Source organism: Mus pahari, chromosome 9, assembly GCF_900095145.1.
Source record: "Mus pahari chromosome 9, PAHARI_EIJ_v1.1, whole genome shotgun sequence".
Lineage (NCBI taxonomy): Eukaryota > Metazoa > Chordata > Mammalia > Rodentia > Muridae > Mus > Mus pahari.
This window is the reverse complement of record NC_034598.1, coordinates 32,846,023-32,859,136: the sequence shown is the minus strand read 5'-3', so window position 1 is coordinate 32,859,136 and position 13,114 is coordinate 32,846,023. Positions and strand designations below refer to the sequence as shown.

General features: G+C 45.6%; 1 long non-coding RNA gene across 1 annotated transcript; it reads left to right on the top strand.

The window, feature by feature from the left end:
- Positions 1 to 2,284: 2,284 nt before the first annotated feature.
- Positions 2,285 to 11,567, top strand: LOC110326247. The gene is made up of 3 exons (XR_002380782.1): positions 2,285 to 2,757; positions 3,651 to 3,757; positions 11,455 to 11,567. It is a non-coding gene; the product is annotated as an uncharacterized LOC110326247 (long non-coding RNA).
- Positions 11,568 to 13,114: the final 1,547 nt, after the last annotated feature.

Here is a 13,114-nt window from a genome sequence, read left to right as displayed (position 1 = left end):
GGGGTCACGTTAAGCACAGGATTGACACAGGGTCATAAAGATGCACTGGAAGAGGAGAGTTGAGGATGGAGCTGAGTGGTCCAGGTGCTTGCCTGGTTGGTGTCTTAGTTAGGGTCCACCACACCTACTCTCCGTGAGGCTCCAGCTTAATCCTTACAGGTAACTACTTCACAAAGATTATGATGGTACTTAGGAGGGAGAATTACCAGAGCTTGGTAATTTGACGAACAACAGGAAAAAGTTAAACAAAGAAGCAAACAAATCTCTAGACACTAGTGGGCCCCACGGGACAGTCCCATAGCTCCAGCATCAAGTAGTTAATAAATATCATCTGTATATACGCAGACTCTATGGCCCTCCGTCTCCCAGAGAGAAATTTATTCTCACATAATGGAATAAGAAAGTGTTAGCATCCCACCTCCTCCCTCTTGGCTTCTGGCATGTGGTAGTTCTGCTGTGATCTGGGAAAGGAAGAGAGATGACCCTAGGAATGAGCATGTGACAACCGAAGCTTTCAGAAGGAAGGCCATCGATCGGCACAGCAGGGAAGAATCGAAATGATGTTCCTGCCAAGGGGATATAGCCCGGCAGTCCTGTAGAAACCATAAAGATGAATTCGTTCTCAACTCAAGATTCCTTCTCTTTCGAGTGTAGACTAAGAAATCAGTAAGATACAGGAAGATATTCGTTGCAAGGTTGCTTATAACCTTGAAAAATCTGAAAATGACTGTATCCTACAGGATTAGTCCATGGTCTTAGATAGACCAAGGGGAGTCTGCTCTGTGGCTGAGGGCCTTCCATAGAGTGAGGACTGAGAGAGAGAGATGTACAATGCATCTCACTGTTGTAGAAGATGACACGACTAAGGACATAGTGAGGCTCTTGACACCACTGCTTTACCAATGGAAATGAGGGGCTCATGGCAGCCGTCTATACCAGGAAGGTCACCTCCCCTTCCTATGCATCCTGGGCAATGCTATCTGAGTATCCCTAGCTATACGGAGGAGGCTTCTGTGTGGTGTGTCCCCAAGATATTCTCCATCATCTTGCTGTCCGGCATCCCCAAATATCCCCACATCTGTAAATAGGAAGACATGCAGACTCACTGTGCAAATAACACTGGACTGGGTCACCCAGAACTTCAGGTCCTTTCTTTGTTGTCCCTTTATTTATTCTGCCATACTCTGGGCTAATCCCCAATGATAACCTGACAAGGAACCATAATCCTTGCACACAGTAGACACTGATGCTTGTGCACCCGATACTACAGCTTCTTTTCTGTGTTGCTAAGCAAACCCTGGCTATCTTTGGCATCTCCGTATAATCCAACTGAACAGTGTATCTCACCTCCTTTCTGTGTCTAGTGATGTCCAGGTAATACCATCCCCACCACTGAACAGGAAGATGAGCCATTATTAGAGGGGCAGACTTGGTTACTGACACCTTATTGCATATTGGGTCAACTTTTTGCTTACCTCGAAACGAGATACAATAAAGGACCAGCCATTTTAAACCGCTGGATGAGAGCCAGAAGGAAAACAGACACAGGATAAAGATAGCTGAGCAGAAATATACAAGAAAACAGGGGCACTCAGGAGGCAGAGGCAGGTGAACCTCTATGAGTTCAAAGCCAGCCTTGTCTACATAGTAAATTGCAGGCCAACCAGTGCTATCAAGTGAGATCCTGTCAAAAAAAAAAAAAAAAGAAATAAAGAAACAAAGAAACAAACAAAAATATCATGAAATTGTCCTAATGTTATCTATCCCCCCAAAAAATGATTTTTTAAAAATAGATAACCCCCTAGTTTCCCCACTATTAATTGGCTGGTTTCTTCACTACTTGCAGCTGTATCTGTATGCTATTTTAGCAACTTCTCAAGTCTGTGGCCCAGGAAGACATATTAATATCTAATAATTCATATCTAATAAGTTATGGGATCCAATGCAATAAGCAACTGTGCAGTCAAAACACAAGTGACATGGGGTGCAGAGGGGTCAGCTGTTCTTTGCTGGGAGAAGGTTCTTCTGGGGAGGGTCACCTGTCTGACAAGGCTTTGTGGGAGGCAGGAATGCTTGAGTTGGGTCCAGTCAGAGTCTCTAGCCAACCACACACACACACACACACACACACACACACACACACACACACACACACGGATGGGAAGTGAAGTAGCATGCCAAACAGAAGAGCCTGTGATGATGTCATAGTAGCATGATAAATGGAAGAGGCTATGATAATGTCATAGTGGCATGTCAAGTGGAAGATGCTATGCTGATGTCATTTGACTGGAGGAGAGGATGCCTGTGAGACAAGGTGTAAGATCACATGAGGTGATATAGCCAAATCATATAAAAAACTCCAGGGTCTTTGGGCAATTCACTCCACTGGCTCTTTTCTTTCCTTGGCTATAAGGAAAAAGGGTTTGCTGAGAGGAGGAGAAGGTGACTGTGTATAAGGGACAGCCCACAAGGATGCTGTGAGAGACTCTGCTGGAGGCTCCACTCCGTTGTGGCACATGGAAGTTTCCATGGGAAGTACCCATCTCGCCCCACCCACTTGGTTTCACACTGTATACAGTGCTGAAGACAGTGCTGGCATTTCAGCGTGAACACTAAGCGGTGACTCAGAGCCAACAGAAGTGTGGACCGCTGTTTACTCAAAAGGAAGCCTTTGGTGTGACAAATTAGAGTGGGCTGCTACATTGTGCAGGACTTATGAGCCAAACAGCTTGGAAATAGCACATACCACTGCGGCAGGTGATTCATTTCTTGTTCTGTCTTCTCAGGCCGGACATTGGATGCCAGTTCAGGCAGACCCAGAGCCTGTCAATGCCTAAGGACTGTGGACATCCTTTATTTCCTATGATGCTACCGTTGACTTTTGACAGTTCTGTGGGAACATACGTACTTTCAGTCTAATTAACCTTGTGGAGTCAAATGCTCCCCTCTCCCCCAGAGCAAAACTTGTAAAGTTCAAAGGTCACAAGTGAATTTTCAGATCACCGGAAGGTCCCATAATCTTTTTTTTAAAAGAATATTTTAAAAAGCAAATATATTGAAATCTATCAAGTACAAGGAAGTGAAGGGCTTTATACTGCAGGGGTATGGGTAATGAAGTGATGACCCAGGCCTCAAACCTAGCTTAACTTCAGAGACAACCCAAACTTAATCTTTAGGCCAGAGGCGGCAGAGCCGTTCAGTATAAAGCTCAGGATTTGAAGTCTGTCCCTGGCACAGACAACAGGGGCAGCTCTGACTGGATCCAAATCTTTCCTAGTTAATGCTTCCACACCCACAAAAAGAAACGATAGTACCGGTCCCCCACAGAGGCTGTGAAGCTCACAGCGTAGGCATGAAACAGTGCTGCTGTGTACTGCACAGTGGGTATCCAACAAATGACGGCTGATTCTATGATAGCCAAGAAGCCAGTGATGTGGTTGGGCAAGGCACTCGGCACAGCACCACTAGGGACATCTGAAGCTGCACTTTGAGGTGGCCTGGACTTTTCCACCTCTGCATTGTCCCGTGGTTCTTAGCCCCGTGAGGAACAGCCCTTGTCTGCAGAGGAGAAAACTGATGGATTGAAGCTTAGGAACATTTAGATGAAGGTCTGGTCTACTTCCACACTCGCTGAGGCTGCTTCCTGCCAGGTGTCAAAGGGCTTCCCCTCAGAAGGACCAGAAGTCCATCTTGCATCTGGAACTGGTTAGGAAGGAGGCTGGCATGTCACCAAACCCATCATCCTATCTACCAAGAGGTATTCAGCAGTTCCTAGCTGAATGGATTCTTTCCTCCCTCTTCTTCCTCCCTCCCTTCTTTCCCAACTTTCCCCCCTTCCTCCCTCCCTTCCTGTTTGGGAAGAAACACAGAACAAGAAAGCCCAAATGAACATATACAGAAATCACTATAAGAGGAGAGAAAGTTTTCTTAACCTGTCCTTCACAGTTTCTGACTATTGTGTAATATGAGCTTTGTCTAACATCCCTCAAAGGACTATCAGTAAATGCCACACTGTTGCTAATGTGTATGTGCAGGGGAACCCTGGAGAAGGCAGTGAAGAAGGTAGGATAACTGATAAACGGGCCCTGACACAGGCACCTCACGCACGCACACCCTCTGGGACCCACTAGGGACCCTTGACCTGCAGTTGCAGAAGACTCTCAAGAGCCTGTCCTGTTCTCGGTGTTTGTAAGGCTTTTGTCTGGTGGTATTGGACGAGAATGGTGCTGTCCTTGTTTTAAGGCTCTTGTTACTATCTGAAGCCATTAGATCTGGGCAGTTAATGCATTTGCTCTCGGGTACTCAGTATTGCTCCTACAGACTTGTTGAAATCTATAGAAAATGTTGACATCAACTGGAGTTGAAACGATGGTTCTGTAAATATGTCCCGAGAGAGCCAGGGCTGTTCATTAACCTAGAAGCAGTTGTTCCCTATACGATGTCATGCTGTGTCTCCTTACTGGTTCTCTTGCCTGTCACTCTGCAAGGGCTTAGGAGGTTACGGCTTCCTCTTTTCGCAGAAAGAGTCCATTCCTAATTGAGGTCCGATCAGAACTTGAATCCTCACTGTATAGCAATATAACATAATGTTCCCTTCTTGGGTCATTAAAATGCATGCACAGCCCCACAGGGAGTGCTCAGAAGAGCCACCCCAGGCTCACCAAACACAAGGAGCTTGGCAAGAGCATCCTCGAGCACTTCTGTGTACACTAGGACAGAGCATTGAATGGTTACTGAATACACTCAGTTAAGTTATGAGACTGACTCACTATACTTGATAAGAGAAGCAAATGTTGAATTAATAGTTTGGGCTTACACACACACACACACACACACACACACACACACACACGTAACAGCAGTTTCCTTCTGTCCCACCAGTGAGACCTCATATGATGCTACAGACTGGCTTTCTCAAAGCATGAGTCCCTGAATCTGAACCTCTGCCCAGGGCCAGTCACACCCAGCTTCCCTGGGAAGCCTTTTCAGCCTCAAGTTCCAAGTTCTTCACCATGACATAACCTTGCAATGGGGGAAACAAGCGAGCCTCAAGGGAAGTCCCTTGGCTTTCTGCATGAGACTAAATAAAGTCTGTTCTGGAAAACATGAAGTTATCATGGCTAAAAGACAATGGGTGTCTCCCGGTGGTGAAACGCTTCCCTCTGCCTTCTTTTGGGGAAGTTGTTAAAAATGTCCTTCAGTTTCCAAGGAGCCAGGACCCAGCGACCCCAGTTGTTGGATCAGATACTGCACTCCCAGGACTCCGAGTTGCCGAGGGCAAAGGGTTAGCTTCGCCTTGCAGCGTTTTAGTAACGTGTTGGCAGCCGATGCAGATATTTTACACGCACGGGGAGCTCAGAGCATCCTTGAAGAGTGGATTCAGGCAGCAGGTTGATTCTCATTCCCAAGCTGTAAAGGCATTTCCCGCCTCCTCCCTGGCTGGGACATAAAGCCTGAAGTATCTGCACTCCTCATTCCAGTTTATTGGCCCTGGAAAGCATGTGCGAGGGTTCAGAACCAACCTCAGGCCCATCAGCTTCTTGGGAAGTTATTACCATTATTTATATCAGACTGGTTCCAAGCGGTCTCCCAGGAGAAAGGAATCGGGCCACCCCTTTCTCTTTCTGAAACATACTTCTTAGTTTTACATCTCCTGTATCCAACCTTTTCCTTTTTTCCCATAATTTAAGCTCCATTTTTTTTTTTTTTTTTTAATTTTCCACCGACTTGAGAACCGCAGTTCACAGTAACAGTGCCAAGACATCCTAAGGCAACCAAATGGTATGGGCTCAGTGTCCCAGAGAACCCTGGGAACTCTTTCTCCATATCAACATTGACCAATAATACTTTTGCACTGAATGTTTTTACCATGAATCAGGTGTGTCAATGCTCTACAAACGTATCACATCCGAGTTTCAAAATTGAATTTTTATAAGGCACCTAAGTCAAGGTATTGCCTAAGACCAAGAAACATCAAGTAGTTTGTCCATAGTCACAGCGCTAACAATCAACGGAACTGGGGATGACACCTCACCCACTCTCACAGCTGGGAGGTGAGGTAGCGCTCACTGATACAGGTAAGGGAACTGGAGTTTATCAAAACAAAGGCCTTGGGTAATTTCTAAGCTTGACTACTTGTTATAATCCTCTGGAGAGTTTAAATTAAGACCGGTCACACTGTTAGTGCTTCTGATAGTAGCTCTGGGGCAGAGCCCTAAACATTGGTATTTTTAGAAAACTTCTCATGGGAGATTCTTCAATACAACCCTACTTGATGGCGTGTGATATACTCGACAGCTCTAATCCAAAGCGTACCTAGCCTAAATGGTTCACACCCTGCAGCACGTCCAGGTAGGAAGTGTCAGGACCAGCAGCCATGCCTCCCTACCATGGGCCAAGGAGAGCTGAGAAAGTCTGCTCAACTGTAAAACAGAGAGAATCGGAGAGGCTGTGGAGATGGCAAAGAGTGCTTGCCGCGCTGAGTTCCAATCTCCGAAATTCATGTAAAAAGCTTGACATAATTCCAAGTGTCTGTAATCCCAGGGCTGGGGTAGGGAGATCGGGCTTGGTAGTGGCTAGCCCAATGACAGAGCCTCATCTACTGTGTGTAGAAACTGTCAAAAATGCTATGCACAGGCACACGCACAGGCACTTGCACGCACACACCACAACACACACACACACACACACACACACACACATTGTCATAAGTACATATGCATCCAGGCAGCAGCCCCTTCAGCCACATTCTGGGTAGATTGCCCATGACGGCAGGTAGCTGAGGCACAGTGGGACTTGAGGGTGCCGAGCTCACGCCTTCGCACTTTGCACTGTCAGTCTGAGAGCGCAGGATCAGCCCCCAGCTCAGAGGAAACACAGAGAGGAATCGCTTACAACTCACTTGCCCAATCATTTCCATTTAAAATTCGGTGAAAGCAGAACTCTGTGACATGTTTGCTCTGTCTGGGCAAAGGTTCTGCTTTTTTTGTTTTTTCTTTCTTTCTGGAAGATTTTGGAAAAAGAAAAAAGAAAAACCCTGAAGGAGAGAGAGAGATCTTTGCAAACTGTCATCCATTCTGGGAGCATCCTTTCCAGCATCTCCCTTCGCCTGATTGTTGTCTTGCACTGGGCCGGGACAGAGAGCTAAGAACACGTTAGAGATTTTTGCTGATCTAGCTGATACAGGCCTCTAGACCTGGGGTGAGAAAATAGGCACCCAGACCACCTGGAGCCAGCAACTGGGGTCCTTTTCCAGGGTCCCTCGAAGAACTTGGCATGCTGTCAACGTGCATCCTGTTTTATGACCCTGTTGGTAAAGTGGAGTCTTAGACTGCACACACAGAGGTTGCCCAAAGAGTTGAGTAACTACCCTGTCTCCCCATCGGCTCCACTGGCCTCGATACCAATCAGAAAATGCAACAGCTAAAGGTGAATCCCTGACACAAAGGCTCTCTTGTGGACAGTGGTGGTCTGATCCATGCCAGCTTCCTGATGGGTCAGTGACTGTGGTAAGCTAGATGTTAATTATTTCGACCTTTAAGCCCTGTCTGACCAGTCACTAATATTAGAGTTCTTCTAGTAAGAGGTCTTGGGGGTTATCATTCCTGGCAAAGAAGAGACTGGGGACTCATCTCGGATCCATATACACTTAAGACGAACATGGGTTTTACTGACAATTAATTAGAATAACTTGGGTGGGAGTCAATGGCTACGTCGAGAGGCTTAAGGCCTTACCTTCATAAGCGATTTCTTGGCAATATGTCTGCTATAAACTCGAAAATGTAGGATGCCTACATCTCCAAGATGTAGCCATGGAAAAAAAGAAACACACTCATTCAAGGGAAATTCAAGCAATACTAGAGAAATACTTGCCCTTTAGAAAGGCTGATTCAGGGTTGCATTGTGTAGGAGCCTCTCCCGATTGGATAGGAGACTGATCAGGAATGCATTTGTTGACAAAATACAACATAGTTTGTCCATGAGAAAACAGTCCCTGTGGTTGTCACCAAATGACGGCTATTTTCCAGGGAGAACCCTGGATAAAGGAACACCAGAGACACGATTGACTCACAGTGACCCTTACTTGTTTTAGCTTGATTCTTTTCGGGGTCATGTTCCCCCAACGTTCTCCAGCTGTGTTTCCTGGCTTCGTACTGTGGTTGACCACTCAGGGTGCTAAATGTCCTAGGAGGGCCAGAATAAGGAAGAGGCCTGGGTTTCTCCTCTGTCCTGCCTGCCTCTGCAGCATCCCAGGCTGTGGTCTATGGCTTTTGTAGGATTAGTTCCACTGGAGTTTCACGTGGCTCACGTGATTGAATACGAGGACCCCAGTTGGTGGAACTGTTTGGGAAGGATTAGGAGGTGTGGCCTGGATTCCAGGAACCCTGCCTTCTCCTCCTTTTCCTCCACAGCCTGGAAGCGGCATTGTCCTTGACTGTTGGGTTAACTCCCCGACCCTCATTGGCTCTCTTATATCCCAATCTCCTGTATCCCCCGTTTCATTTGTTCAGACTTCTTGATCTGTGGCTGTTTGTATGAGAACAGACCCCCTCATAGGCTCATATGTTTGAATCGTAGGACCCCCAGTTGGTGGATCTGTTTGGAAAGGATTAGGAATTGTGACCTTGGTGGAGGAGGTATGTCACTGTAGGCAGCAGGCTTTGAGGTTTCAAAGGACTCACACCATTCTGAGTTAGTTCTCTGCTTCTCTTTGTGATCTGAGATGTGAGCTCTTAGTTATTTCTGCCTCCACACCCATGGTTTTGCTTCACTACCACAGACTCCAACTTTTGGAGCTGTAAGCCAAGTTAAATGATTTTCTTAAAAAATGTGTTGTCTTGGCTGTGGTGTTTTACCACAGCAGTCGAAATTAACCAAGACCTACTCCATGTTTGGTTGATTTTCCCAGTTGCATCCTGACCAATACAGTAGTTGACGCTGAATTCTTGAGACAGGATCATCCCGATTTCCTTGTCTTCGAATGAAGGAGGAACTGGTTGCCAAGATGTCTCTCAGTTCCCTGGTCTGTAAGTCTCTGCTTACCAAGGGATAGTATGGTATCAACCTCCTCAATTCAAAATACAATTCACACTTCAAGATGTCCTTCAGTGGTCCCCCTTGTCTCCCAGAGTAATGTTTACTCTGCCCTTCAACCAAAAGGCAGGTTCAGAGTCTAGATAAATGTTTCTCAACTTGTGGGTAGTGACCCAGTTCGGAGTCAAATGACCTTTTCACGGGCACCAACTAAGACCATCAGAAAACTCAGATATTTATATTATGATCCATACATGTAGCAAAATTACAGTTATAAAGTAGCCACAAAAATAATCTTATGGTTGGGGGTCACCAGAACATGAATAAATGTAGTAAAAGATCACAGATTTAGGAAGGTTGAGAACCACTGGTCTAAATAATTAGGAATACAAGCAATTTTATTAAAAACATAGATTTGGTGTCTCCTTCCTACCCATTTTCACCTTCCATCATTGCCTTGTGCTTTTACTACACGCTGTAAGTTTAGACAGTTTACTGCATCAGCACGAATTGTTAAGACTGCCTGTGGCTTGTAAGTCATGATTTTCAATAGTTTGTTTTATTGAGCATCTGTTTGGTTGTTTTTGCCCCCACACAAATGGCCCTCTTTCTGATTGGGTGATTCCTATGCACCTAGATAATTTTTTTCACTTAGTCACTTGCTTTGTATCCTTGGAAACTCTTGGGCATCTTGCCTGGCTTCTGTAGGTTGCTACTCAAAGATGTACATAGTCACATGGTTTAGTCTTCCAAACAAGTTAATGTACACAGCTCCAATCCCTTCCAGACTCCTTTGCCCAGGCAGAGTCCCCACAGGGGTAGAAGTTGGCTCAGCTTTTCTGATTCTATCCTGCTGGCAAGGCACAGGGACTTCCTCAGCTTCTTAGGGAGCATATGGGCAACCAGAGAACAAGAAGCATGTGTTGTGGATAGCTGGATTTTGTCAGGAGTGACACACTAACTTCTAGAGCTGAACTCTGAGAGGAAAAGAGGAGTGTCCTACCTGGGGCAGTGACTGTAGACTGGGGACCATTTGTTGTTGTTGTTGTTGTTGTTGTTGTTGTTGTTGTTGTTGTTGTTGTCATTGTTATTGGTTTTGGTTTTGGTTTTGTTTAGAACTAGGTATCGTCAGAATCCCTGCTCCCTTGGTATATTAACCTGAAAGCTTTGGTCAGCCTAACACTATGCTCTGCATAAGCTAGTCTGTGTGGATTTCCCGAGAGCATCATTTTCTTTGGTCCACATGGGCCAACTAGGACATGTCTTAAAGATGAAGAAAGAGCTTAGAGCATCAAGTATCTTGCCCAATAAGTGGGAAGTGATAGGGCCAGGAAATCCCCACCACCCCACCACCCACTTGATGACAGATTACATTCTTGCCTTTTGCTTGTAAACTAAAATGCCTAAGCCTCCATTACCTACTCTGTTACATCAAGCTATTTCTGCCCGTCTTCCTGTGTTGATTTTCTGTCCTCATCTTTCGATACCATTTTCCCAATACATTGAGTTGCACTCAGATAATAAGGGAAGACTAGTGTAATGACTCAGCCTTTAAGGACCCTTATCACATTGAAAGAAGGCTCAGGACAGTCTGAAATTCTAGTTCCAGAGAATCTAATACTCTCTTCTGACTTCTGTGAACACCTGGCACCCACAAGGAACACATAACGTACAAGCAGACAAAATATTTATACCCATAAGGCAAAAATAAACAATTATGTTAAAAAGACAGAAAATGTGTAACTTCAAACACATAAGATTTTAGTAGCCTCTTGGGTGGTATACAGACGTGGACCCCAGTGGGTCCTCAAAATATCTGAGGATAAGGGGATGAATCTGAGACTCATGAGTGACAGCCACTGGCAGATACAAACATTCTCTTCTTTGTCTGTCTGCTTCTCTTTCATTATTGTTCTTTTATTGTTTTGTTCTTTTGAGACAAGGTCTTGCCATGTAACCAAGGCTGGCCTTAAACTTTCAATCTTCCTGCCTCCATCTCCCATTCTTACGTTATAGGTTATAGATGTGCATCACCACACGGGGCTAGACAGAACAGTTAAACACACACACACATGTCTGCACCCAAATCCTAGGGTGACACAGCTTGCTCACATTCCCAAGTTACAGCTGTGCCACCCTCCTCCTGCTTCAAGGGAAGGCAGATGGAGGGTCTGGGGATCCCTTCAGGACAGCAGGGACCTGGCTGGCGGTTATAGCTCTGATCTGAAGTTGCATTCCTGCAGAACGTAGGTTATCAAAAAACACACCAAGTATCCCTCTTCCCTGAGTTCTGGCCTTCTAGGGTCTCTGGGGTTGAGAGCCATCTGACCGGTGAGGGCTAATCAGTGGTGGTTTTACAGGAGACAGCAGCAACACTTGGATATTCTGGTGACGTTTTCTGTATCTTCACTCGCCTTATAGCTCACAAAAGGAAGGAACTGGAAGGAGAAGGCTCAACAATAATACAAGCTGAATGGCCTCAAAGAAAGAACACTGGAAGGCAGGCAGTAAAGAAGTGGAAACTAGGATTTTCTACAAACCTACAAAGTAAATTCGTCTTTCCCCAAGAGAGGAAGAAGAGTCGTGGTGTGTGTGTGTGTGTGTGTGCACATGTGTGTGTGTGTGTGTGCACATGTGTGTGTGCGCACATGTGTGTGCAAGTGTATATGTGTGTATACATGTCTGTATGTATATATATGCATACACTTGTGTGTATATATCTGGGTATGAGTGTGCACATGCTTGTATATGTGCACATATGTGTGTATGTATGTTTATGCACATGTGAGTATGTGTGTGTGTGCATGTACATGCATGTGTATGTGTGTGCACATGTGTATATGTGTGTACATGTATGCATGAGTGTGTGTGTGTGTGCGCACATGTGTGTGCAAGTGTATATGTGTGTATACATGTCTGTATGTATATATATGCATACACTTGTGTGTATATATCTGGGTATGAGTGTGCACATGCTTGTATATGTGCACATATGTGTGTATGTATGTTTATGCACATGTGAGTATGTGTGTGTGTGCATGTACATGCATGTGTATGTGTGTGCACATGTGTATATGTGTGTACATGTATGCATGAGTGTGTGTGTGTGTGTGTGTGTGTGTGTGTGTGTGTGTGTGTGCCCAAGGTCAAGAGGCAGAAGAGACAGAAGCACTAGAAAGCAATTAGACATGTTATTTACACCTACACTATCCCTCTCTCTATAACACTACACCCATGTATTCGGTTGAAATTCCCTACACACTCCCTTCACCAGGAAGATGTCCTGCGACTCCTGGGGTCAGAGCTCCCCCCTTTTCTAAAGGCCAACAGACCTCTCCCTGCGTTTCTGTCATCTATCAGTGCAAGCGATTTGCTTCAGCACCTGGATTCATCTTGAATTCTGAGTATTTCACAACCAGGAACACGGCTCTTCCCATCTTCCAATCTCTCATTCCTGCAGCAGTGCCCAGCCCAGGGCAAGGCTGGTTAGCTGACTGGTAAGCATGCTGCTAGAACACACAGGACTCTCAGACTGTAACCTGTGGGTGTTTGGCTGGCAAGGCTGCCTGTGCTAAAGAAGGGAAACAGCCTCATCCAGTGGGTTTCATATTCTCCCGGGGTTCTCATCCTTGTGACTTTAACTCCTACATTAACACATGCTGAAATTGTCTCACACCTTTTTATACTTTCAGGATTAATGAGAAGGGCACTAGAAAGCATGCTGGAAGAATGAAGGTTGCTGGGCGAGGAAGATGAGTCAGTGGGTAAATCCACTGCCTTGCAAGCATGAGGTCCTGATTCCGGATCCCCGGAACCCACAGAAAGACCGGAGAGGTATCAGGTGTCTGTAACTCTGTAGGGCTGTCTGGTTGGAAAGGAGGCAGAGTCTCAAAGAGCTTTTGTGTATGTCAGCTAGTCGGGCATACAAGAGATTCTATCTCAAACAAGGTAGAAGGCAAAGGCCCGTGCCTGACGTTGTCTTTTGACCTAAACAGGCATACTGTAGCACGTTCTTTCTCTCTCTCTCTCTCTCTCTCTCTCTCTCTCTCTCTCTCTCTCTCTCTCTCTCTCTCTCTCTCTC